Below are 25,160 nucleotides of genomic sequence, written 5' to 3' on the forward strand. Positions count from 1 at the left end.
TCACTACTCAAGGGAATAGATGAGATTTTGGGACTGATTTCCTACAGTCTAATTTACGTGTGAAATCTGAGGTAAAGGTCAGTGCATACTCTAGCAAGGAATGAAATGTTTTCTGATAACCTGTCTCAACAGTGCTAAAAAATAAATTGTTGGTTTTACTTTGTTTAATTTTTTACTTCCTGTAGGTAAGTCTTGTTTCTGCTTATCATGATATCTCTTGTAGAGAAATAAGGTTGCTCCTGAGCTGGAGGGAATGATACCCCTCTATGCTTCCTGCAGAGCACTGCAGCTGAGAATGTGCTCAGCACACTTCTGCCCAGTCACCACAATGACTTAGTAATAACAACATCCTTTGCTAAATGCCTGTGTCACAGTCAACTTTTAGGAACACAATTTCAAGAAATGAATGTAAATAGTGAGTACTGTCTCTCACTGCTTCTCTGCTCTTGTGATCTATAAATAAAGAGAACTTTAACCTTTTTTAAGCTCAATGATAAGTTATTTGTTGGAACGGCAATGTGCCAGACCCTAGCTGATTCAGAAATGACAACTACGGAGCAAGCAGCCTATGCTTCATGTAAAATCCAATTGTAGTGCTGTCATTATAAGGGAGGTTTGAGAGCCCTGTTGTCTTCTCAGTAGCTGTCATTGCCTCCATCAAAAACTTCATTTGTATTCAGAATATATCCCTTTATTTCCTTATAATGATTAATGATGACTCACATTTTTTTTGCTTTCTGCTCTCTTAGATTCCAACAATGTATGTTTTTATACCTGCTGTCTTAAATCCTTCTATTCACTGTTAAGAGAAACTTCTAAAACAAGCAGACTCAAGCCTTCCACATATGCTCAGCCTTCCAGAGGGTATTCAATAGCTCTTGAGGATTCTTCCTTTTTTTAATACTGCCCCATGCTGTTTCAGATATTCTCTCATCTTTGAGATTGTAATTACTATTGTCACTGCTGTAGCTAGACATCTACTTGGGAAATGCTCCAGAGAAAAGTAGGCTGCACCTCCTCTCCCCTGAGTCCAAAAGGGCAGATCTTTCTCATCCCTGCTGGTCCCAAAGGTAGGAGTCTTCTGGCTGTTCTTTAACCCTGACCTTTTGCTTTGGAGCAGACAAAGCTGAAGCCAAATCACTGAGTTGACAGTATATATAATGTCTTACTTTTTATTACTGAATTTCAAAACCCTGAAGCAACTTTTTGAATTTTAGCAATGTTGTTAGCTTTTCTTGGAACATGAGTTTTTTTTTTTTTTCTTTTTTTAAGACCCCCCCCCCAAAAAAAAAAAACCAAAACTATAGCTACTGATGGATATTATAAGTGATTTAACACATTTTCTTTTATAAAGGCAACTGGTATTACCTGCTTTCTCTGCCTCTCTCAGGGAGCGGGGTTAGTGTTTACTTTTAACTGTGCTGGGTTTCACTGGAGTTATTTAAGACCCTCTTTTTTTTTTTTTTTTTTTTTTCTTTTTAAACTACTGGGAGAACACATCTAAAGTATTCTCTTTAAATTTCTGAAACTAACTTTTTTTTTTATTCTGAGGCCATGGCTTTGATTTTATTTCAGTTGTTGCTTTCTTCTGAATGCGAAAATCCACACTAAGATGCCATGTTTGGAGAAAACAGCAAAAATGCCTACAGAAGGCTGCTGGGAAGAAGAAAAGCTATGTAAATGACACATTAGTGGTTGTATTCATAGACTGGTTAGCTTTCATGTGTACATATGTACACTAATGGTTAAGGAGGGTATGCTTGGGGAAAAAACAGTGGCTTTCAGTGAATGATTTTTGTTACACTTATTTGCAGGAATGGGTTGATTATATATTCCTTCACAATCTAGATCTTTGCAAGAATCATGTGCTGGCACAATGTGATGTCAGAACTGCTGCAGACTTGAAAGGATTTTCAATACTTTTTATTATCTGCTTAACAAGAACAGACAAGTTTCCTCCCCGTTCTCAAGAAAGAGGCTACTACTTCAAAACCTTTCTCTACAAATACACGAGAGCAGGGCGGAACTTCTTTTGGACTAGACCCAATGAACTAGTGTAACTCACTGAGGAGCAAGAATGAGCACCACAGGAGTATAACAGTCTCACCAGGCTGCAGTATATCCATTTATTTTTAGACTTCTGTGACACAGCTGGAGCTGACTACTCTAGGAATAGTAGTTCTGCTCATGAAAAGTAGAGAGCTGTGTTCACAACCTATCCTCTGAAAGACATTAATAATGAAAAATAGAGCAATGTAGGAAAGATACTACTTAAAGGATGCTTTCAAGATGGCCTATGTACTGACAGACTGCATGTAGAGGAAGATCTCTGAGAGAAATCTCACTAACAAGGTATAAGGCATTCAGAATGTCACATGGCTAATACTGAAGCCGCCATTTCTAAGCGTGGCTTAAGTGAGAGAAAAACAAAATGCAGATGTGCCTTTCTAATTTCTTTTTTTTTTTTTTATTTTTTTTTTCTGTATTAAGTGTCCCTGTGGTATTTTTAAGTGAATTTCCTGCATATTTTTTTGCATTAAAAATATTAGGTTATCACATCCTCGTGAATGCTCAAAGATGAACAAATTAGGAGGTGTCACAGTATACTGAAATCTTTGTACGAGCTCTTAATAAATCAGTTGGGAAGGAAAAAGAAACCTTTATCCGTAAAAGAAAAGGGAGAGGTGGTTCTCAGTCTGTTTACCTAGATCCTAAACAAAACTGAGACTGTTCTATCTCAAAGTTAAAATGATCCCTCAAATAAGTTCATCTTAATGGGGGAATCTACAACTTTTCTCTCTACCTCCACAAGGAAATCAGGCACAGTTTTCTTTTCCCTAGTTTTACCTTTCCTGTAACTCGCTTTTCTTATCTTTCCTACTTACGCCACTAATAATCATGCTATCAATACACTACAGAGCAGAGTTTCAAAGCTACCATAATCCTTACTTATGACTAAACAATAACAGATGTGTTAAATCAAAATACAGTCTAATTTGCCTTAGTGTAACACTATGCCTGCTCTCTAAAATCTGCTTCAATACTGTTGTTGTAAAGCTGATATGCATACTTACAGGTTGTGTCTATTGGATGCAGTTCTCTCATACAGAGAACTTTGGTTGTGACCAATATAATAAAGAATTAGAAAATTATTAAAATTGTAGGTTTCACAGGAAATGTTGTGGAATAAAAAAAGTGTGAGATATTAGAAAATTTAGGTTACTGATTTAATAATTTCTGACTATTTGGAAATAAACATTTAATTTATTGAAGTAGCCAAAACACTGGAATATAATTCATTGCACGTGTGAAATTGATATTTTTCTCTCCTTCTTCTTAGTAAGAAGCTGAAGATATATTTACTGGGAAATATAAGATGAAATAATTATTCATTTTATTTGTGTGTTTATTCATTTTTCAGGGAATACACTGACATCAAAGACAGCTTAGAAATTAATTTCATACTTTCCAAAAGTATGTTTTTTAAAATAATTTTGACTCAAATGTCTGAAATCCTCCTTTCTTTCAAACAATGAATACATATTTTAACATTTACAAACTGCAAAGATTTATCATAACAGTATTACATTCTACAGCAGTGTGTTTCTAAAGGAACATTAAGAGCCTAAAATCTGCTAATCTGTGTTTTGACGGTTCTCCTCTTCTCTCTTGAACATCAGGAATGGAGGTGGATAAGGCAAAAAATTAAGTATGTGAGAGAAGAAAGATTCCATTATGGCGAGCTAATATTAAGGATCATTTTTTTTTACATAGGCTGATGATATATGTTCTTACTAAAAGGATAAGAAAAAGCTATTATTCCTGATGTTTCATGTTTGTAATGAGCTGCAGCTGTTTTCCCACTACAGTCTATTCATTCTGCACTCACGTAAAACAAAAATAAGAAAAATGCAATGTATTTTAATGTACAATGCATGTTTCTAATTGTTTTTCCTTCTATAGAGGTTTTAGTCCATTACTGTTACTGTGATGTTTGATCATGTTTCAGGGTTAAAAAAGTTATACTGCAGCTTTTGTAATTTGCACAGTTTCTTCTCCTAGCTCCCCAGGAAAGAAAATAGTAAATAATATTCATTATTTGTTTTCCAGAAATGCTGGATTTCTGTCCTTAAAACCAAAGTAAAAAACAGTGGGATCTGCCTCTGAAACTCACATCTCTGGTGTCTGTGATTATTCTTGGCTCTTCTAGAAATTCATTCCAAAGACAATATTATTTTGCTGAGTAAGCACAGTAGTTGCCCTTGAGTTAGATTTGCTTCTACATCCACAGGAAGCAAGGAATGAATATTAATATTCTCAAGAAAACCACTCAGGTGATCAAAAACAAGCTACTTATACAGTGAACTTAAACAAGACCTTACAAATCGAGTTCCAGCATCTGTATGAAGTAACCTAACTGACACACTGATGGCACAGTAGTAATATTTTAATCAAGGTGTGCATGGAAGGACATATTTCAGCATAACAAAAGACCCCATTATTTTTGTATCCAGAGAAAAGAAAAAGTAGATCAGGAGAGAGAGAGAGGGGGAGGGAAGGAAAGAGAAATCCCTGGTGTTAGCAGGTTCTCCTCCTAGACCTTTCTGTCTCTTTCCAGATGAGACATTTGATGTGTGATATTTGATACTGGTTTAAACCTGAAAATGGTATTTCTGTGGTAAAACAAGAGACTTCTCAGTGTTGAAACTTTCTGTGTTCAATGTAAATTTGGTGAGAGTGCAGCTACCTTGGACAAACCCTGGTGTTTGCAAATATTTTGAAACCAACAGAGAACAGAGGTAGCCTGAATTTGTCTCAGCAGAGGCAGATTGGAGGACTTTGAGCAATAGGACAATTGGAGGACCAAAAGCAACAAGGAAATGGAGTCAGGGAAAATATTCATTATTTTCTTTAAACTTGTGTTCCTTGTACAAGTTGAAGTGAAGACTGAAAAATCTGTACCACTTTACTACCACACGTATGATGATCTCAGAGAAAAAGGGTGCTTTAAGTGCATAAACATCAACAGAAAGTCCACACTGGCTGTGGATGCAGAGACATTTGGCAAAGGGAGAGGTAGGACAACTGGGTCATTACATCTCATTTCTGTGAAACAGAATGGACAGAGCTATGCTGAGGAAGTGTGAAAAGAAAAAAGAACCAAGAAAGCCTAAAAGAACAGTACAAGCCAAAGGTGACAGCAGCCCGGTAAAAATCCAGCTTGGGGCATATTTTCTGGTCTGTATAACAGAACCCATGTATTAATAATCCATGGTGGGAGATTCAAATTAAATGATCTTATAAGATATGAAATATCCCTATAAAATGAATGGAAGCTCCTAGTTAAAATGGACATAAGAAATCATTGCTACTTACAAGATTCAAAAATAGTTTTTTATCTAACTCTGAGCATAAATATTTAAAGAGGGACTGGGTGGAAAAAGAAAAATGTTTCTATGTTCTATAGAAGAGTTTAGAACTAAGTCTGTGAACAGATTTTTTTCTTTTTTCTCTTTTTCAGCGTGTTCTCTTAATCTTTATTACAGCCAGCAGTAGCAAGGAAAGACAAGGTGGTGCTGGCTCTTGGAGAAGGTAAAGAAAAAAGTGGATTAACTCTTTCCAATAACTTAATAACTATTTCAAAAGTGTTACTTTGTATAGGCCAGACCTTTCAGAATAGTCATCCATATGATTTCTTGAAGCCAGCGAAGCCTAATTATTTGGATATGATACTAGACTGAAAAACCTGCCTCTCAGAAGATATGATACTACTTTTTCCCTCACTAAAACACATCAGTCAGATCAGTTTCTCTTTATTTCTATTTGTTAAAGTAGCTGTTGGCCAGAATTACTCAGAAGTATAATTTCAGAGCCTAAGTCCAGTAATGCACATAAAAATAAAGAACCCAGACCTTAGATAGAACTGACTAATGGTAAAAAAATACCTGTGATCAGTTCAGCTTTTTTTGTGGATATTCAGACAGCAATCACATTGCTGAGATTTCTTTTCTTTTGTTCTTGGGACTTGAGCATATTGGCAACCAGAGCCAGCATGTCAGTCACCTTTTGAAAGGAGCAGCAGACCAACAGAACTCTTCAAAATATGACTGCTGGAGAAAATCATCAATTGCTAGCTCTTCAGAGACAGCAAAGATGGAATAAAAAGCCCCATGCAATTGTGTTTCAGAAATCATAGCCACTAATGGTGAAATAAATAAACTAAAAAGCATAACAAAACTTAACAGAAGACAAATGCAAACAGAGTTCTAAAAATTTCATTAGGCAACACCAGATATAACTAACAAAAAAAAAAGTTCCTGTTAACATTTATTGTTGGAGACCAGATGCATACAAAAAATAGGTGGGTCACTGTTTCATCCAGCATAGCACATCCTCTGTTTTACTCTATCCTCTTGTTACATTAGCATTTTTAAATGCTATTTTTAAAATAGACAAATGTGTTCAAATATAGGAAATAGAATAAACTGATTCTCCACAGTCTAAGAGATGAACAAATTTCCTCACTTTTCTAATGAATATGCCATGTCCTTCTCAAGGACAGTTCTTTCTGTTAACTAGAATGTTTTTAACCCCTTTCGAGTCAAATGCAGTAACTCCTGCCAGTGCTTTAGTAAACTTGAAAACCTGTAATTTATTACTATGTGATAATGTCATCAGATCATCTTGCATAAAGAATGAATAGCTTATCAAATAAATTAAATAAGAAATGTATTTTCCCTCAAGATGTAAGATTTTGGATGTATTTCCGCTTACTTCAAATAGAAACAGGCTAAAACTTGCGTTTCCGGTTTCAGGCCAGAGGTACTTTCACCAGCACCCCTGCTGCCCATGTCTGTGAATTGGTCTAGTCAAATTTCTTTTATCTCCTCTGCAGGTAATGACAGAGGGGAAAAAACTGGGGACTGAGTGCGCTCTAGTTTGCATTTTGACCATGTTGAGACACTGACAATTGAATTATGGGCAACACTGACTATTATGCATCATGTTTAGGATTCAGGGTATTGGTCAAGTTGCTGTTCTTTGAAAGGAGAGGTTTTAAACAAAGTTAAAACTTCTTTTACAAGTCAGTGGGAATTAGGTACCCAAATGTCTTCTGTGCCTTTGAAAATCTCTGCATAAGTTTATAAATTTGATCACAACAGTCCCTTCTGGCTTTCTAATCTATGAATCTCTTAACCTTCTTACCATGGGAATTAAACTAATTTTCAGCTCATAGATTGGTTATGCTGAGATCCACCTCATTTACTTACTGATGGGATTTATTTTTCCTTGTTTTATGCTGAAGGAAATTTAAGACACTCTTCTAAATCACGGTAGCTTTTGCTGATTTTGTTTGTTTGCTGGGAGTTTGTTTTGGGGGCTGGATGATCATTTCTGCATATAATGAGACAACATGGTTTAAATCAAATAATTAAAGTTTTTATTATGTGTTTTTAATATTATTTCAAAAGTAAAGCAAGCATGTAATCAGTAAAAAGAGAAAGTGAGCACATGGCAGAGCTGGAAGAGAAAGCTTATTTTGATTTTTCCTCCCCAGTGATGCATGGATGAGAGGACATTATGGATTTATACACGATTGCTGTACCCCAGGAGGACTACAAAGTGACTTTCTTCTTTCTCTGTAAGACTTACTCATGAAACAACAGTGTGAGACAAAGAACAGATAATTCAACCTTTTTCTGTAACTGTCTTGTCTTGTCCTTCAAAAGTGTCTTGAAAAATACTAGGATTTTTCCTAAGAGATTTGGGTCCCCATGAAAAATGTGGTAATTCCTTGTGTAGCATAGAAAACATTTCCAACACTATCTATCAGTTGAACTAAGAAGACTAGACACCCAAAACCCTGCATTACACATATCTTCAGCTCACCACCGTTGCTGTAATGTTGCAAGACACCATGATGAACAAAGTTGGATTTATCTGAAATATAAGTAGTTGCTTATTTTTTTTTAATTCTTCACACTGCTTACTTTTTAATCTCTTTTAGTTCAAAAAAAATTTGTGGATCACAGGAATAATACAGTTTGAGATGCTTGTGAGTACACTCTTAAGAGATTAGCAGCCTCCTATTGATAACTTTCTCTTGCTGAAATGGAATCTTTACAAGTGTAAGAATATTTAAAATTCACAAGAGTTTATTTTTATTGGTGAAAAAAAAATAATTACTGTGCTTTGGAAATCCACTTCTCTGTAAATAAAATCCGCACTAAGTCCATAGCAGGCATTTCACTGCTTTTACAGTTTTATTGTAAATTCCTGTGAATAGTTTGCCAATAGCACGCTTTCATAGTATGCAGGGGGTCAGATTGACATAATATAGATAATTTTCTTTGGCATCAACAATAATGATCATGGAACTATGACCTAGACTAGTCTGCTTTCTGCTCTGCCTATAATAATTTGGAAACATTCTTTAGTCAAAGTTTTCCAGCAAGCCTATAGGCTGAATTGAGTTGCCTAAACAACAGCTGTCTAGTGCCATCTGAGATAGATACTCTACAGTGCCCCACCTGACCTTCAGCAAGTGCAGACTTTAGGTGTTACGTTTGCTGCATTTACATGAATGCTTCAGATGCTCTGTTTGTCTCAGTGGTACTAAACACCTGTGTCTCAGCAACTGAAACAAGGACTCTATTTCTGGTTTTATTTAAGAATGCCCTGTCTGGGAGCTTTCTATGACTCTATCTATGGTTTCCATGGAACAAGAATTATATTCCATGGTTATGATATCTGCAAAATGCTAATCACAACATCCTGTTAGAGGTCTACAAAAGTCTCATTAAGAAGGATCTTTTCCTCCACCAGACACTAGCAATAGAAGACATTGTGTTGACTTTTAGGGTTTTCAGTTAGGACATATGGATCAGTCTTAAGAATATCTGTTAACTGTGATATACATAACTGAGGTTTATTAAGATGTTTGCATACTCTCAAATATGCTCTACTAAAGCAATTGAGTTTAACTACAGAAAAATATAGCAGCTAGTCTGTATTTATTTAGATATCTTAGGAAGTTTTCTATTTCTGTGGTTTCATGGTAGTAAAAGAGTTGTTAATAAAATCACATAATTTTTAAAGCAGAACTATCTTTTTTATCATTTAAATACTAATTAAAATCACAACTTGAATTATTTATAAAACTTTCTTAAGAATGACACAATTAAGAATGATGGCTTATGAGCCTAGTTTTTGTGAACTGTGAAACTTTTCTAGCCTCACAGCTTGGTGATAGGAAATCATAACACAATGTCACAATTTATTTTACTTTGCTATAATAAGAATTTGACCGTGACATTTATTGATTTGTAGTGGCATCTCATTCAGTCTGTCCTAGTATGGTCCAGTAGCACCCTAGTTGAAAGTTAATATATAACACAACTTCAAGTGGATTGCTAGAAAATATTTTGTACTACCAAAACTTATTCTGATGAAAAACATTGGAAATGTGGCACAGTATTAACAGTCTTGAAGCAGTTTATTTGCTTCCTTCAAAGATAAACACAGAGACATGGCATACTATATTGCTAGCCAACTATGGATTTTTACTAAGGTGCTAGTGTGCTAAAAAAACGACAATCAGTTCTGAGAATTAATTTCAACTTAGGCATTAGGAAGTCCTTAAAACTTTCTTAAGTTCATTAGAAAACCCTAAGAGAAGTACCAAAGAAACTACACTGCAGCAGTTAGGCTGACATAAAATAAAAGAGAAGGGTGAAAAGAAGAAACATATGAACATTCTGTACAGAACTGTGATGCTGAGAACAAAATTAATCAAGACACCAATGGATGAGGACAGAAGAAATTTTTTAATCTTTAATTGCCTATATACCAATAATAAGAGTTTGGGTAATAAAAAAACATAACTAGAATTGCTTATTTATGGGCATAAACACAACCTGGTTGGTGTAGCAGAAACTCAAGTGGATGATTCACATGACTGGAATGTTAAATCAACATTTATGCTTCTTTTAGGAAGGATCATTTAGGCAAAATAGTAAGGGGAGTGGTACTTTTTCTTAAAAAAAAAAAAAAATCTATCTTTTCTTAAGTGGGGGTAATATTAAAAAAAGGGTAAATAATAATGTTTTATATGAATAAACTTGGAAGATAATATAATCTATAAATATGTTCTGCTCCTTGGATAAGCAAATAGAGCAAATTTACAAATACCAAATCACTAAATCATGCTGTAAACTGAATGACTGACTCCTTAAATAATTATGAAAGTCTGGGAGAATATAAAAACCTGAAGTGGTCTTCTGTAATCTAGGGGACTTTACTCTTTATAGCATAAACTGGGAGCCTCAGGTTAACACTACTAAAATATTACTAGAATTTCTTATTACTATGTAAGACAATTCTCAAATGTCCACTCAAAAAATGCCTTGAAGATAAACAGGAGAGGATTCAGAGAGGTAGCAGAGGGCATGCTAAACACTGTTGAAGGCCACTGAAAAGTGAAAACTGACATTTAAGATAATTTATCTTACCATAAGATTAGGAATGACTCTATTATGGTTTATTAAAAAAAGGATTAAAAGAGGGTGTCTTTATATAGTATATGACTTGCATCTTTATGTAATATATAAGGAGAGCTTATTATGAAGTGTTCAACACCTCTTTTGTGTGCCCAAAATGTATTTTATCTGTAGTGTGTGTAAGTAGTTCCTCAAAGACCAGAGCACAGATCCCTCTGCTACCAGCCAAGTAAGTGAGAATGTAGGTTTTGCGAGTAGAAGGAAGTTTGTCATTTCAGCAGTGGAGCAGCTTGGAAATTACTGGCTTATCTCTTAATGCAGTTTTAGGTTACTTTGTCACTGTCACATGGCAACACTGGTCATTGCTCTCTCTTTGATTTGTAGGTTTTGTCCACCTTTGTTAGAAATGTTTCTTTTGGCAAACTAAATCATACAAAAATGCTGTGGAACACTGATGAATATATTCTCTTTATAACCTTAACAATGGTTGTACTGTAGTTTGCTAAAGAAGATAGCAAAGTTCTCATCTGACTACCTGAATATTAGCTATTATGAACAGCATTACATAGATTTCATGCAACTTCTTTGTCAACTGCTGTAAATTTCATGGTGATGGAAGGATAATGAGACAAAGTGGCAAACTATATGAAAATCAAATTGCTTTACCTTGTGTAAAGAGCCTGTAAACTGTTCCTGCTCAAAGGTTTTAATGAACCTAAAACCAATTGTGTCCTTAAATGGTAGATTTTAAATGCCAGAGGCTCCATCCAGGGTGAGTAAGGATGTCTGGGCTGTACCTCCATTAACACAAAAAAAATTTCTTCTAGATTATAATAAGGTTGTGAAAATTTTTTTCTTCAATCTTTTCTTCAAAAAAAAAAACAAGTGTGGAGATATTTCTCATGATTTAGAAAACTTTTTTACTTCTTTTCTTCAGTTATAACAGGCCACTGGGTATAAGAAATGGTAATGGTAGTGTAATAAAAGTGATTATAATTCCTGAAAACTGTTCACATATATTAGAAATAATATGAACTGTAATAAAGAATAATTAGCAACTAGACATGAAGGTTCTGTCTGGATGATCTGGTAACCTAGTTACAGTCACAAGGAAATGTGACTCAGCATCCGAATACATTAGAGAGGCAGGAAACTTTCTAAACTTAATGAAGATGATTTCTACAGTCTTTTTAAACATTGTGTCTTGCATAAATATATAATATCTTGACCATATAGCTGATTTTTCTGATCAGCAAAACATGCATTCTGGACCCTGGGTAGCTAAAGGAATTTTATACTGATCAAATTTAAGAGAATCACAAGAGTACTTGTTCTGGGTTTACATGACTCTCTTAAATTTGACCAGTATAAAATTCCTTTAGCTATCCAAATTCTCTAATTGTGGTTAACTCAATTTCCTTCATAGCTGTGACGTTAGACTTCTGAGTACAGAAAAGTTTGTGCATAGGGTAATGAGTACATTATTCTGTATTTCAATGTACCTGTGTTGCATAGATGTAAAGAAAGTTAAATCGTTTATGTGAGGATTGTTCCCATTACCCTTGTTATTTGGGACATTCAGAACATAAGAGCCCACATTTAGATGCTTAAAAATAAATTGCAGGTCACCTTTAATTCACGTTTGTTTCATTTGTATGAAAATTGACTGTTTTCCTATTTTTTACATATAAAACATTAAAAGACACAGAATGATACCTACAAACATTTGATCACTGCTCCTAGAACAGATATAGTACAGCATTTGTCATATGAAACGAGTGTATGGTTTCTAATTACAGTTGTATAACAAAAGGACAAAAAAATGTGATGACTTTTTTCCATTGCAATAGTGTCTCTAAGTATTTGTTGTGTGCTTTACATCTGTTACATGACAGGTTGTTAACGATGTGTGTGTTCACTAAAGGTAAAGTGCCTTCTGTGTATTATTGTCCTTAAATCTGCCTCTGAAATCCCTGCTTGAGCACCCATGACACATTTTGCAGATTAGGTCCTCTGTGATGTCTGAAGAATGACCAGTAGCTGTATGGTTCTCAATCAATTTTTCTATCAGTGGTCACAGTTGTTCATTTATTTCAAGTTATCTAAGAACATTCACTAAAGAGATATTTAAGCAGAAGACAATATAAGCACCAGTACTGATTTATATTATTAAACATTATCAAATACAGGCTTATTTATTTCTACCATTTGTTGTGCTTTAACAGTCTCTAGGCATAACATAAAAATGTATGCTTTATTTTATATTATATTATACTTTATCTCTCTAAAGGTGGAATTGTATTATCTTGGGAAATTAGTTGTGTGCAAAATATGAATAATCTAGCTTTCTTCTTCAAATTTTTTCTTCATCTTTTCCAAATGAATTTCATCCTCATCCATTTCATTGACTGAAGTTACTGGTGGTTTAGTCATTAGATCAGTCAAGGAAGTGTTCAGCCATTTTATTCTTCTTCCTTTTAATCTTGATGATTTTTTTCCCTTTTATGCTTTCTCTCTGGTCTGTGCTAACCAGCCCTTTCTTCAGACGTTACTGGTTTTGTTCTCCAAGGTTTCCAATATTACTGTCACAAAACTGCCCAGTTACTTTGGAATTTCTCTTTCTTAAAATGAAAATTCAGCTAAAACGGTGTAATGCCAAAATCAAAAAGCTGACTGAATTCTAGAGCAAACTTGAAATACAAAGGATGTACTTTGATAAAAGATAAAGAATTTTGGGCAAAATGAAATTTTAGCTGTAATATAGTAGGATTTTAATAAAACAGTAGACTCAAAATATCATTAAGTCTTACTCAATAAATCCAGATCAAAAGTAATTATCTGTTGTAGGCTGAGAACCAAGGAACTGTAAACAGAATACAGTAAGGATAAACAGTGACACATCTAGTTTTAAGTTTAAGGATTTTCGTTCTTTCAGTCACAGAAACAAGTGCAAAAACAATACTGGGGATGGAAGAACAGAGAAGAGAAGTATATAAGGAATGAAGTTTTAAGTTCCTCTTTTGTAAGGCAAGTTTAAAAGCATAAAACCTAAAAAGTTTGTCTTGATTAAGCAAAACTAAATGCCAAAGTTTCTTCATTGGTATTAGTGGGGTCAAGATCTGACACCAAAGAGGTGCAGAATCTTTGCTAGTCCTGTAAAGCATGCAGTGCAAGAGCCCAGGTGCTGGCATTGGCTCTATCAGACACAAGGTAAGCTTCTAGCAGCTTCACACAGAAGCCACCCCTCTGCATGTCTCCCCACCAAAACCTTGCCATGCAAACCCAATACATTGGCCAAGGTCAACCCACTGCAGCAGTTAAATTTAAAGAAAATGTGGGTTAAATATGAGTGAATGTTTCATATCCAGCTGTGGATAACTCTAGTATTTGTGATAGCCTAGTTGCTTGAGACATCAGCTCTAAGAAAATGCAGTCTATGAAACAAAGCTGGATAAACCAATAGCAAGACTCTTGGAGAATTACTTGATTTTTTCACATCTAACCTCGACAATTCATACGGACTGCTATACTGGCTGCATTTCCTTTGTCATTTGGCACAGAGCGCTGTATTCTGACAGAATATTCATGGCACTACCTGTTACAGGCACCCCAAACCAAGCAGTAAGTTTTTCATCTGCTAAAGTGAAAAGAAAATGGAGTTGTCACCTTGTAAGAAATTAATTTCCAACACTACGGTTTCTTTCCTGGAGGTTGCTGAGGTGTAGTTGTTACTGCTGCAGTGCTGTCAATGTTCATTATATGTCCCAGTCTCATGTAGGGATTGATATAAACAGAAGTGGAAATTATCTAAAAGCAGGACTAGTTAGATTCTTTTTATTGCATTTACCCAGTAAATTCTTCCTCAGTGAATCCAAAAGCTCTTTTTAAATCACTTTAAGGAAAAATAAAAGTCACTAAATAATTATTCACAGCACAAGAAGAACTTGTATTTTTCCCCAAAACTTAAAGTTTGCATATGTGTACATATTTTACTATATGTATTCCTATAAAAATACATTTAAATATATTAATAGTATTTTATTTATGGTTTATCACTGCTGACTCTTGTCCAGACAATAAGAATACTTAGTATTTCAAGTTATAAAACTTTTTAAATGAGAATAAGTCAGGTGTGACAGGTAGATATGAACATTTGAGATTACGTTTTAGATCAGCTTGTGTCTGAGTTATGGCAGAACAGTTTGACCACTGGGGTGTAAACATAAAGACTACTCATTGTCCCTAATAGCTAATGTCCCCAGGTCCAACACAGTCAACAGGAAGAGAGAGGTTCCACCTGTGGGCAAAGATTAATCTAAAATTAGACTCAAGCTTTCTCTTCTGAAGATCGTAGAACGTTATCCTGAATTGCTGGTAGAGATACTTCTGTCTCTCCATCAGCTGTAGTGAGTCTTAGGAGATTCCCTGAGCTTAGTTTTCTGAAGAACTGCCCTTCTCTATGAACTGCAAGACTTGTGTTCATTTCTATGAACTTTGGATCCAGACATTTCTCATGATGAAAAGAAGGCAGTCACCTAGAAATCAGGACATTTCCATTCATCCTCAGTTAGATTTATCCTAATGTTTTTAACCTGAGAAACAAAGTAAAAAGCGACATAATATGCCATAGTGCATATGTATGTATCTGAAGGTTTTCCTGGGGTTGTTAGGAAACCCACTGAGCTCTACAGATCCGAACTTATGTGTTCAGGCTGCTGTGGTCTGTTAAGAAGAATGGTCTGCTTTCATGATTTGATGAACAGGACTATCAAGGAAATCTTGACATTTAGTGAAATATCATGAGGTGTAATTGAATGCAAAGGAAGCTTATAGTACATATTTAACCACTATTTTTCATACTTAAACCCAGACACTATAAAATGTATCATCTTGTTTTTAAATGTACATAATCCTCTAAGAACACTACTTATAAAAATACTGTAATTTTCTTAATTGTCGTAAGTAAGTATAGAGTGAATCTAAGGAAATATTTTCAGTTACTTTAGATACTTTAGACCTGGAGAACACGTCGTTGGGCACCTACATATATAGCTTGTTTCATAATAGCATACTCAGAGCTTGTGGGGTATGCTTTTCCTGAAGTCCTGAAGTTAATGTTTGTAGACGAAGTCAGTATGTCCAGACACAGGCATCAGGAAGAAAGAGTTAATTTCAAGTTAATCATATCTACTATCCTCTTCTGAAAAACTGATTCTGAAGAAACCCTTTCAATACAAAAACTGAATCTCTCTTTAGAAACCACAGCAAAAGAAAAAAAATATCTGTGAGGCAAAGGAAAATCTTTTTCTTTGCTGAATTCAAAATATACTAGCTTGTGAATAACTATTATTTCATACAAAATTTTGTCAGGATGTAAAAAAGGAAAGTGGTATCATTATAAGCAAACCCTGTGATAAATAATTGAATCTCACTGAGATATTCATTTTAATAACATTTGTTCTGACTGCCCATGAAAAGCATAATGACTCCAATGAGATAAGTCCTTTAAAACTTTCTTCAAGACCTAGCATATAATTCAAAGAGAATAAGTCTAGAATATTCTTTGATATTTAAAAATTATATATAACTAATTGTATCAGAAGTCTGCTTGAAGTCGAAATTAGCTCTAAGATGGTTTAGAGAACAAAAGTGGAAAATGCCTGTGCTTCTTCAAATTTGGATATAAAACCAAACATTTCCTGCACATTTTAAAAATAATACCAAATTGGGCCTGAACAGCATCTATTTAATCGTATTAGGAAATAGTGTAGTTAGTATAAAAATATGTGCTAAAATCTCAACTCAATTAGTGCATCATAATACTAAAAGGGAGCAGTTTTCATTTTACCTAAGGAAAAATAATTTCACATTTTTCAGAGTAAGGGAGGAATTCATTTTTGCTCATTTTAAATAAACTGAATAATGCAAACTTATTTAAGAAATGTGATGAATAGTATCATAGTATCATCAGGCATTATCATTTATTGCATTGTTTTTATTAGGACATGCTTAAAAATGCAGCAATGAATTAGAAACAAGTTTTTGACTCTGCTAGCTAGGAAGCCAAAAGAAATAATGATAGGATTCAAATATATAGAATTATGCAAGCATAAAGTGTTGATAAAAAGCAATTTATCATTGCTATTAGCAGGAGAATCATGTCAGATCATTTACAAAATAATGTCTAATTAATTACTTAACTGATACGAATATTTACCACCGAAAGTAGCGTATCTGACGAAAGTTATTTTTTAGTGTTATGTTGGCTTATAGGTATGGGTTAGATTGATTGGATATAGTCAAACTTGATGAGTTATAAAGAAAAGATATTACAAGAAGTAGTCATATGAACATTTGGTATACTGATGAAACAATACTGATAAAACAAGTTTGATATTTCAACACCTACTTTGCTGAAGGTGTTCCTGCCCTGGTAAACAAGGTGCATATCAGACTCATTTTCTCTGCTGTAGCATCCTGGTTTAATTAATTTTTTTTCTGCTAGTTCTCCTCAAGAAGATTATTAAATTTCTCTGTCAACTGTTATTTTTTGAACATACAATTAGACCTAAACCTTTCTGAGAGCATTTTATCAAATTCGATAGCTTAAATGAGAGACATTGTCCTTTGTAAATTCATATGCTTTCATTAGATTAAAAGACCTCCCATTAGAACTTTTCATTTAAATTTATATGAGATTTCTAGTGTGTAATTCCATGCTTCACAATATTCAATTTCTTCTGCAATATTATCCGAACACTGTTGTTTTTTTATTACATTGATTGTTACATTTCCATCCTTGGTGCTCTTATGCTGAAGGAGATGATAATTACAGCTGCATAGCTTTGGCTGATTTTTTTTACAGAAGAAAGATATTTTTATGGATGCCAGAAAAATAATCACTAATAGCTTCACTAAATCTTTAAATGAAGTTCTAATGAGATAAATTTCCTTTCTGAATTAGATGCTTGTTAACATGATGAAATTTTTTTCTTTAACCTCTGCAAATTAGAGTAATACTGTACAGAAAATGGCATTAACACTAATGGAAATAACAGTACCAAAGATATTTTTTTTTTTGGCATTTTGATCAAAGACAACAAAAGATTCAGATTTTTATTTTAATCTGAATATATCAGTAAAACAAGTGCTGCTTGGTGATCATAATGCCGTTCTCTGTTGGGGCTGTTTGGGAAGGAGACATATGGTAAGGTCTTGCTACTCAAAGAAATCCACTTTTTGGCAGGGCAATGTCAACCTTGAAACATCATTTTTTGTCCTTGTAACATTGAGATTAAACACCTTCGTTGTCCACCTAACTGGATTTTCTTTTAAGCTTGTACTTGCGGTAGAAATGTTACAGTGGTTCTACCTGCTTGTTCTTTAAACTCAGAGTGATTAGGTCACGTTCACCCCACTGTGCTCATGGGATAGGTTAGGACTTTCTTCTGCAACAGATCATTGAGTTCTGCCAAATGTTGAAATCCAGTTCACTAATACTCTGAGATATGGCCTTGTGCTTTGAGAGCAAAATTGTCAATCAGAAGTAAGAAGGTGGGAACTCCTTAGAAATTCTTTGTATTGATTTCTGAAAAGCCAGCAGGTATTTATGACAGGTAAGTATGGAGCTGTAGGCCCATGATTTCAATAGATCCTTTCAAAAAAGTGAACGGCACTCTTCCCATTCCTGCAAATCCACAAGAATTATCTGCCTACTGTGACAAGACAAGAAATAATCTTAAAAATATAGATAAGCAGGAGGCAGCTGTGTGAGCAGGCTATTTACTTTGAGAAGCTGAAAAAGAAATGGGGCCCAACCCCTGAGAGTTAAATGTGTTTAGACATCATATTCCAGAACACAAAACCACAGTGATTTCCCACTGGAAATCCCTCTGATATCAGATTGTCAGCTATGAACTTTCTAGAATTAAGTACTTATGGCCAGCTCTTTCTCCTGGGAGGCAAGCAGGAGAAGGAAGACTTCCCTGACACCTACAGATATCAAGTACAGCAGTCACTGAGCCTTATCTTCAAATCCCAGTAGCACAGCTTAGAGGAGAAACATAAATTTTGGATCCCAGGAAAAAAACCCAGGAAAAAACCCCAAACAAACACCCCCACAACAAAACAGCACAAAACAGCAGCCTGGGGGTATGAATAATTTCATTATTTACTCTCCAAGCTATTTTATTTTTTTAATAAATAATTGCATATGAAAAACCGCGTTCCCAAACCCCAGCCAAAACCACCAAAACAAAATCCTACAATCCACCAGAGTCTCATTATCTAGATCCCAGGTGAGAGTTTGAACCACCAAGCCAAAAATAAATCATTTATTTTCTCTTTTCCTTTTATTTTCTCCCTAATGATGCACTAGATTCAACAGACTGTCAAACTGTTCTCCCAGGGAATTGATAAGAAGTCTTCCTGCATGTAGGAGAGACCCAGGGCTCTGAGACACACAGCAAGATCAGTGTTTGGTCAAATACATATGACAACATACAGGCACCAACATGGGTCTCTGTGTGATTGCTTATCAGAAGTGTAGGTACTATAAGGGTGTGAAGTACTTCCAACACAAGATAGTATATGAGTGTGGAATATAAGGTTCATCAACTTCTAGGCACTCTGTTTAGGCACATTAAGTCACAATTAGATGCTCAAATTTCTGCTAACACTGGCTGTTCAGCTGCAGGTAAGGCTGAAATTTTCTTGAGTTTGTCATCTCTTGTCCCTTCAAGTGAAACGTTTACAATAATACTGTTTCCTCTTCAAACCAACAGAAGGAAATTCTTGTCTCAAAGGTCTTTTACTTTTCTCATGATTGCATTACTCCAGGATCCTCTTCAGAGCATTTCTCTCTTCACTTAAATTTCTACTGTGGTGCTTTCAGAGCAGAATCAATTGCCAGGAAGCGAACTCTTTTATTGTCATGATCGTGAACAGCAACAGCACACAAATGGAGCTCTCCTGTATCTTCTTGGCCACTGCCGCATGAGTGGAAGCAAGAAGGAAAACGACATGACATAAATTCTGTCTGCATTAACTAGGATCAATGTCCTGTATGCTAACATGGCATCTTACGTGAATGCTTGTGTCCCATAAAGCTACAGTGCTCTCTTGTGCGTATGTAGGAGGTAGTTCTGGTCTGTCTAAAAACATTTTTATAAAGTGGTTTATTGTTTTGCCTCCTTTTCTTTTCTTTTTACCTACCTATCCCTCAAACAAGGATGCCTATTAACTGTTATTATCAAAACATATTTTCTATTTATATTTTAGCTTATGAAATTACCTGTGTTTTATACAATACTCCCAGATAACTGGTCTGTTTTACACGTATATTATACGTGGCCTTGTGGAATCATCTAACTGATGAATTTGGAGCATAATTTGCATGAAGCTTTCCAGGTTAAAAGTTATTTAAGAATCAACTGAATTTTTACTTTAAATTAAAATTCCTGGGATTCTCTAGTTTCTCCACTTTCCTTTCTCAGTCTTTTTCTGTGTTGCTCCAGCATTTCTGGATTTTCTTCTTCATGTTTATTCTATTTTTTTGCAACACTTTGTCTTCAGCTTTATTTTGTGGACTCTATGTCTCTTATCTCATATTTACCACATTCCGGCTCATAAGGCAGATCTGGTATTTCTGTGTTCAACCCATCAAAATATTTAGTTCCTTTGTTGCTTCTGCTTTGCTTTTTGGACCTTACACACCTAGCAGATAAAAAGCAGCCTTACACAAAGTGACCATAAAAGTGACAAAAAGTGAAATTCCAACATTTGAAACTGTAGAATGTCAGATGGCTTTTCCTGTAGAATGTAATCTTTTTGAAACATGGAGGACTGCATATTTACTGAAATCCAGTATCCAGGCCAACAGCTGCAATATTCTCTACTCTGGCCAGTATTCCTTTAAAGAGGAAATAACAGATATTCTTATAAACTTTGCAAATTCCATGGCATATACAAGAAGTGATTCTCCATTATCAGATTCCCTGGAACTTACCGGTGCCAACAGGGACTAAAACAAGAAAGAGTCTGGAGACAGATAAACATTCACATTCTTGAGACTGAATAGAATTCAACTGGTTTGGGGGACTGTTCTGTGTATCCTCTAAAGTACATTGGCAGAAATCAAAAGAAGGTATTTTACAACTGTCACATACTCTTGTGCAAGTGAATGAGTCAGTTGTGCTGAGATGACCAGATGACTGGAAACATAGTTTGATAGCAATTGGAGAACTGCATGCTTAGAAGATAGAAAAACGTCCAGAAAATGTTGTTTCAGAAGCCAATAGGGTTTCTGAAAATGACACAGGAGAGTCTGACATGACAAATTGTTACCTTGCTTGTCAAATAACCAAAGTGTTAACAAAGGGCTTGGGATAGATTTAGAAGTAAGATTTAAATAGACATTTAAGCTCTGAAAATCTAATCTTTTGTCCCCACAAGCAAGTAAAATACTGTAATAAGTCACCTATTGATCTAAGCAATTCTGAATTGTGTAGCTCTGCAAGCTTGTATGTAAGTGCAAACCTCCCTGTGCCATGCATACTTCAAGAGACTAACTTGATTTTAGCAGGTTGTCTGTAAACAGATAGATACCTACCTGCAGTGAAATGGTTTCAGAATTAGGACTCTGCCCAGTAGAAGATGGGAGTGACTTTTGAACTGTCCAGGTGACTTCAGGCACTAGCAAGCTGCTAAGTCTCCTTGACACTTCCAAAAATTTCCACATTGCAAATGCATCATCTAGGTCTCAAGTGTACTGATTTAGTTAGTTCTTCTGAAGTGCCAAACCCTGTTTTCCAGCTTGCCTTTGCCCCGATTGCAACACACCCCACCATGGGCAGAGTAGAAAAGCAATCTGTTAAGGTGTGGGATAGAAGCACTCATGCACACTCATTTTGTGTGCTCATCTTTTGATCTTTTCCTTAAAACCCTGCACGACTCATGAGAATGTGTTTATAGCTGAATAGCCCTGAAATGTTATGTCACTGATGCAGATTGACCTCCATAAATAGCATGTCCTCTATACCAAGATCCATTTTCTCCACTCTCTACTGCTCCTTTGAGATGATTTTTACTGTTGTTCCTAGCTCCAGGGATTTTAGTTGAGAGCCTGTTTGCAGAACACATACTACACATACTTTTCAAGGCTCTCTGACTCTTATTACTGATATTACTTTAAAAAATGATTTAGTGAAGTCTACAGATGTGCTAAATGATTTGGCAAAAAGCATGGAATGCCTCTGAAGAGGGGCACCCACCTGCTGACTTGTGAGTCAGTGCTTCTTTGGTTTTACAGTGCTGAATGTAAAATAAATAGCAGATGATGAGAAATATTGTACACTTCAATAAAACAGAGAATGCACAGTTCATGACAGAAAAGTAAATCACTGCTGCACATTTTGTTACAAAATGTTCACTCTAGTATTCTGTTTCTCAGAAGGGTTCAAGTGAAAATGCAGAAATCTCCTTTTGCAGAGCATTTTAATTCCAGATCACTCTTGCAATCCTTCAGTCTATTTGTTCTATCCCCCGGGAAGTAGCACCTTTTTTAAGAACTGAGTCAAATATGGCAAGTGCCTGACCTGAAGTATGTGTTTGCTATGAAGTTTCTTCAAAAACAAGAGAGAGAGGGAGAGAGAGATTAAATATCAGCATCATAAGCTGCTGATAGAAGGAAACTACCTAAACAAAACACATTTGGCATAAACACAGTTCAGTGCCACAAACGCACTAATGTGGTGAGATAAAGAAGGAAAAATAAAGGAGTGTTGTTTCATCCTCCCTTGGATTTTGGTTGTGCCCAGTAGTGGGTTTCTTAATGTTTCCATTACATCCCCCTATTTTTAGAAGTTAATAGCTTGGCTATAAAAATTTGCTTCAGGCTGAAGCTTGGCGTACAAGATCTCAGGCAGGGAGCACATTTAGTGAAATAGAAGATTACCCATTTTAGAGCCTTTTTTTTTTTTTTTTTTTTCTGTCATGCAGTCTAAAAATATTCTCCATTTCAGAAATTACATTTGGCATCTGATTTATCTATAATGTAATCCAATGCCTTTTCTTACTGCATTTGACCAATGAAAAGCCCCATCAGAGAAGAAAAAAAAGGGCAATTTTATGTTTGGTTATGTATATTCACATGAGGTTGGCGGCCACTGTATTCACCTTTTTCAGGGTTTAAAAGAAGCTGTAGCTACTTGAAATTCAAGAAGATATGAGAGGAGTAAATTATATAACATCCGTCTAATGTGTGTATTTGCTACTTTGGTGTAAGCCATTGCAGGAGAAAAGAGACAGGACTAGATGAACCGTGAGTCTAATCTATTATTGCAGTTCTTAGTTTTATTGGTTTTCTAGACCTTGATTTTTTTAGGTACCTCTGCAATACCTGCCTGAAAAGATACTTGCTAGAAAGACAAGGTGTTTTCTCTGATCAGAACATGAAACTTAAACACTGTGATACCTGTTAGTGTTCTGTAAATGTCTTTTTCTATATGTGGAATTAAAGTAAATACAGCAAATAGATGGATAAGAGTTATGGAGAAAGGCATCTTTTAGGGAAATTAAGATAGCATTATAAAGTCCATGCACTAATAGTTACAGAAGTAGCATACACCTACAGTAACAATCAAGAATACTGTAAGTAACATTAGATGTTTTCTGCTTGTTTAGACATTATTTCTGATTTTTAGTGGCATGTTTGGTTTTGTTTGTATTGTGGCTAAGTGAAAAATAATTTCCCAAGTTATATTATTGCTTTACTGCATAATACTTCTAGGTATTTTTTGGACTGAAAGAAGGTAGTAAAGTTATGTTTATTTGGGTTTTTTACACATATGTCAGTTCCTTTTACTTGCATAAAGTTAACATTTTTTAATTTTTTGTTGAAGCACAGATGAAAGATTAAACTATGTGAAATTTACATGGAAATAGTGAATGAAAAAAGATGCTCTATACCTTAGTCCTGCCGTGGTGTCTACGTAGCCCAGTGTTTTGGACAATGACCTTAACTTAAGTTGTTCTATGTCTCTGTTGAGCAGTCAATCCACTTGATAGAGAAACATGACAATACTTGGTTTTGCTGTAGTATCTGCAACAGTTCTTGATATAACCCTGCTAAAAAGATAGTATCAGGCAGTTGTTACAGACCAGAAAAACACTCAAGACTCCAAAAATTATTTTACACTTTTTCCGTGCAGTGGAACGTGCTTTGTTATCACAGGTTTCTGTATCAACTCATTCTCTTTTGTGGAAGATTTTATTTCAGCATCTTTCTTTTTTCTCCCCATTATTTTCCACTTTAGAATGTGAATGACTCAGCTGTAGGAATAGCCTTTGTAGGAAGCTGAGTCATCTGCAGGGCACATATTCTGTGACAGGTAAAGCAGTATAATGCAGTGTACGCAGAAATTAGCCAATTTGTAGTAATACCTGGTTGGGTAACTTCTTTTACATTCTCTCTCCCTGACCCCAGCAGGAAATCCTAGCTGATCTTCTTCCACTGTCAGTCTTTTCCCAAAGAGGGAAAGCTTATTGCTCAGCTCTTCAAAGCAGATTTACTAGGCTACTAGTATGCAAACATATTACAAATGTATATTGTACAGGCATTTTAGATGTTCCTGACACACATCCTGAAAGCCATAATTACTGGCCCTTTGTCCAATGGGGACTGGGAAATGCCTATGCTTTTCTCACACATTATCACCTCTAGAATAAGTACAATATTGTTGGGAATTACTTTCATCAGGTGATGGCAAATTTGTGTTTGAACTACAGACATCTGACAAGTATAGAGGAAGCAAAGGAGAAAAAGCCTTAGTCTTTGGAATGGTAACATTTATTGAACAGTTTCTAACAGACATTTTTTTATTATTATTATTATTATTTTTTTCAAAAACATGCATGCATTAGATCAGTAAATTGGGTTGGATTTTTGGTTTTCATCCTTCTGTCATCTGCAGTATAAGTAACGTAGAATCAACCTCAATAGAAAGGTTGACATTTATTATTAATTCTGTGCTCCTAAATTTTTTGATTGTCCCTGTTATGCAATAAATTTTGATGAAGAATGATAGATTCTAGGTACTCCTTCCTTCCTTCTTCTCTTCCTCCTTTCCTCCCTTCTGTCACTGTCTTCCCTTTCTTTCCTTTTGCTTTTCTAAAACTCGGCATTTATCCTTTGAACTTGTATGTTATTACATATCATACACAGTTTAGAGTAACCTTCGCTTTAAATTCCATGGCTTTTGTTGGCTAAATCAGTATTTCAACAGCATTATTACAGTTTTCTTTGTGTGAATATTGTCAGTCAGACACTTAGCACAGGTAAGTATGTTGCAGTTCTACTTACAGCTTAGTGGTGAATGTCACCTATTAGGCCTTTGCAAAATCCTCACAACTGATCAGAAATGTCACTGCATGGAAAAAATTGTCTATTGTTAAGCAGAGCTTTAATTAAAGCTATACTTTGTTTTCAATCCTATTTAGGAACAAATACAAAAAGAGAAAGATGTAAATTTTACAATGCCTGGCTATGTATCCAATTCTGAGCTGAACAAAGAAGCTTATATGCTGAAAATCTTGTAGGAATAAAGCATGTAAGATAAATAAAAGGCTTCCAGTGCTTAATTCCTATCGTCTCCACAACAACTG

General features: G+C 35.1%; 1 long non-coding RNA gene across 1 annotated transcript; it reads right to left on the reverse strand.

Moving 5' to 3' along the window:
• Window positions 1-18,724: 18,724 nt before the first annotated feature.
• LOC136012763 (uncharacterized) lies at window positions 18,725-24,922 on the reverse strand. The gene is made up of 3 exons (XR_010611946.1): window positions 24,859-24,922; window positions 23,466-23,624; window positions 18,725-19,486 (listed from the first exon to the last, which is right to left on the reverse strand). It is a non-coding gene; the product is annotated as an uncharacterized LOC136012763 (long non-coding RNA).
• Between the last annotated feature and the right edge of the window lie 238 nt (window positions 24,923-25,160).

The sequence above is a fragment of the Lathamus discolor genome, chromosome 4, assembly GCF_037157495.1.
Source record: "Lathamus discolor isolate bLatDis1 chromosome 4, bLatDis1.hap1, whole genome shotgun sequence".
Lineage (NCBI taxonomy): Eukaryota > Metazoa > Chordata > Aves > Psittaciformes > Psittacidae > Lathamus > Lathamus discolor.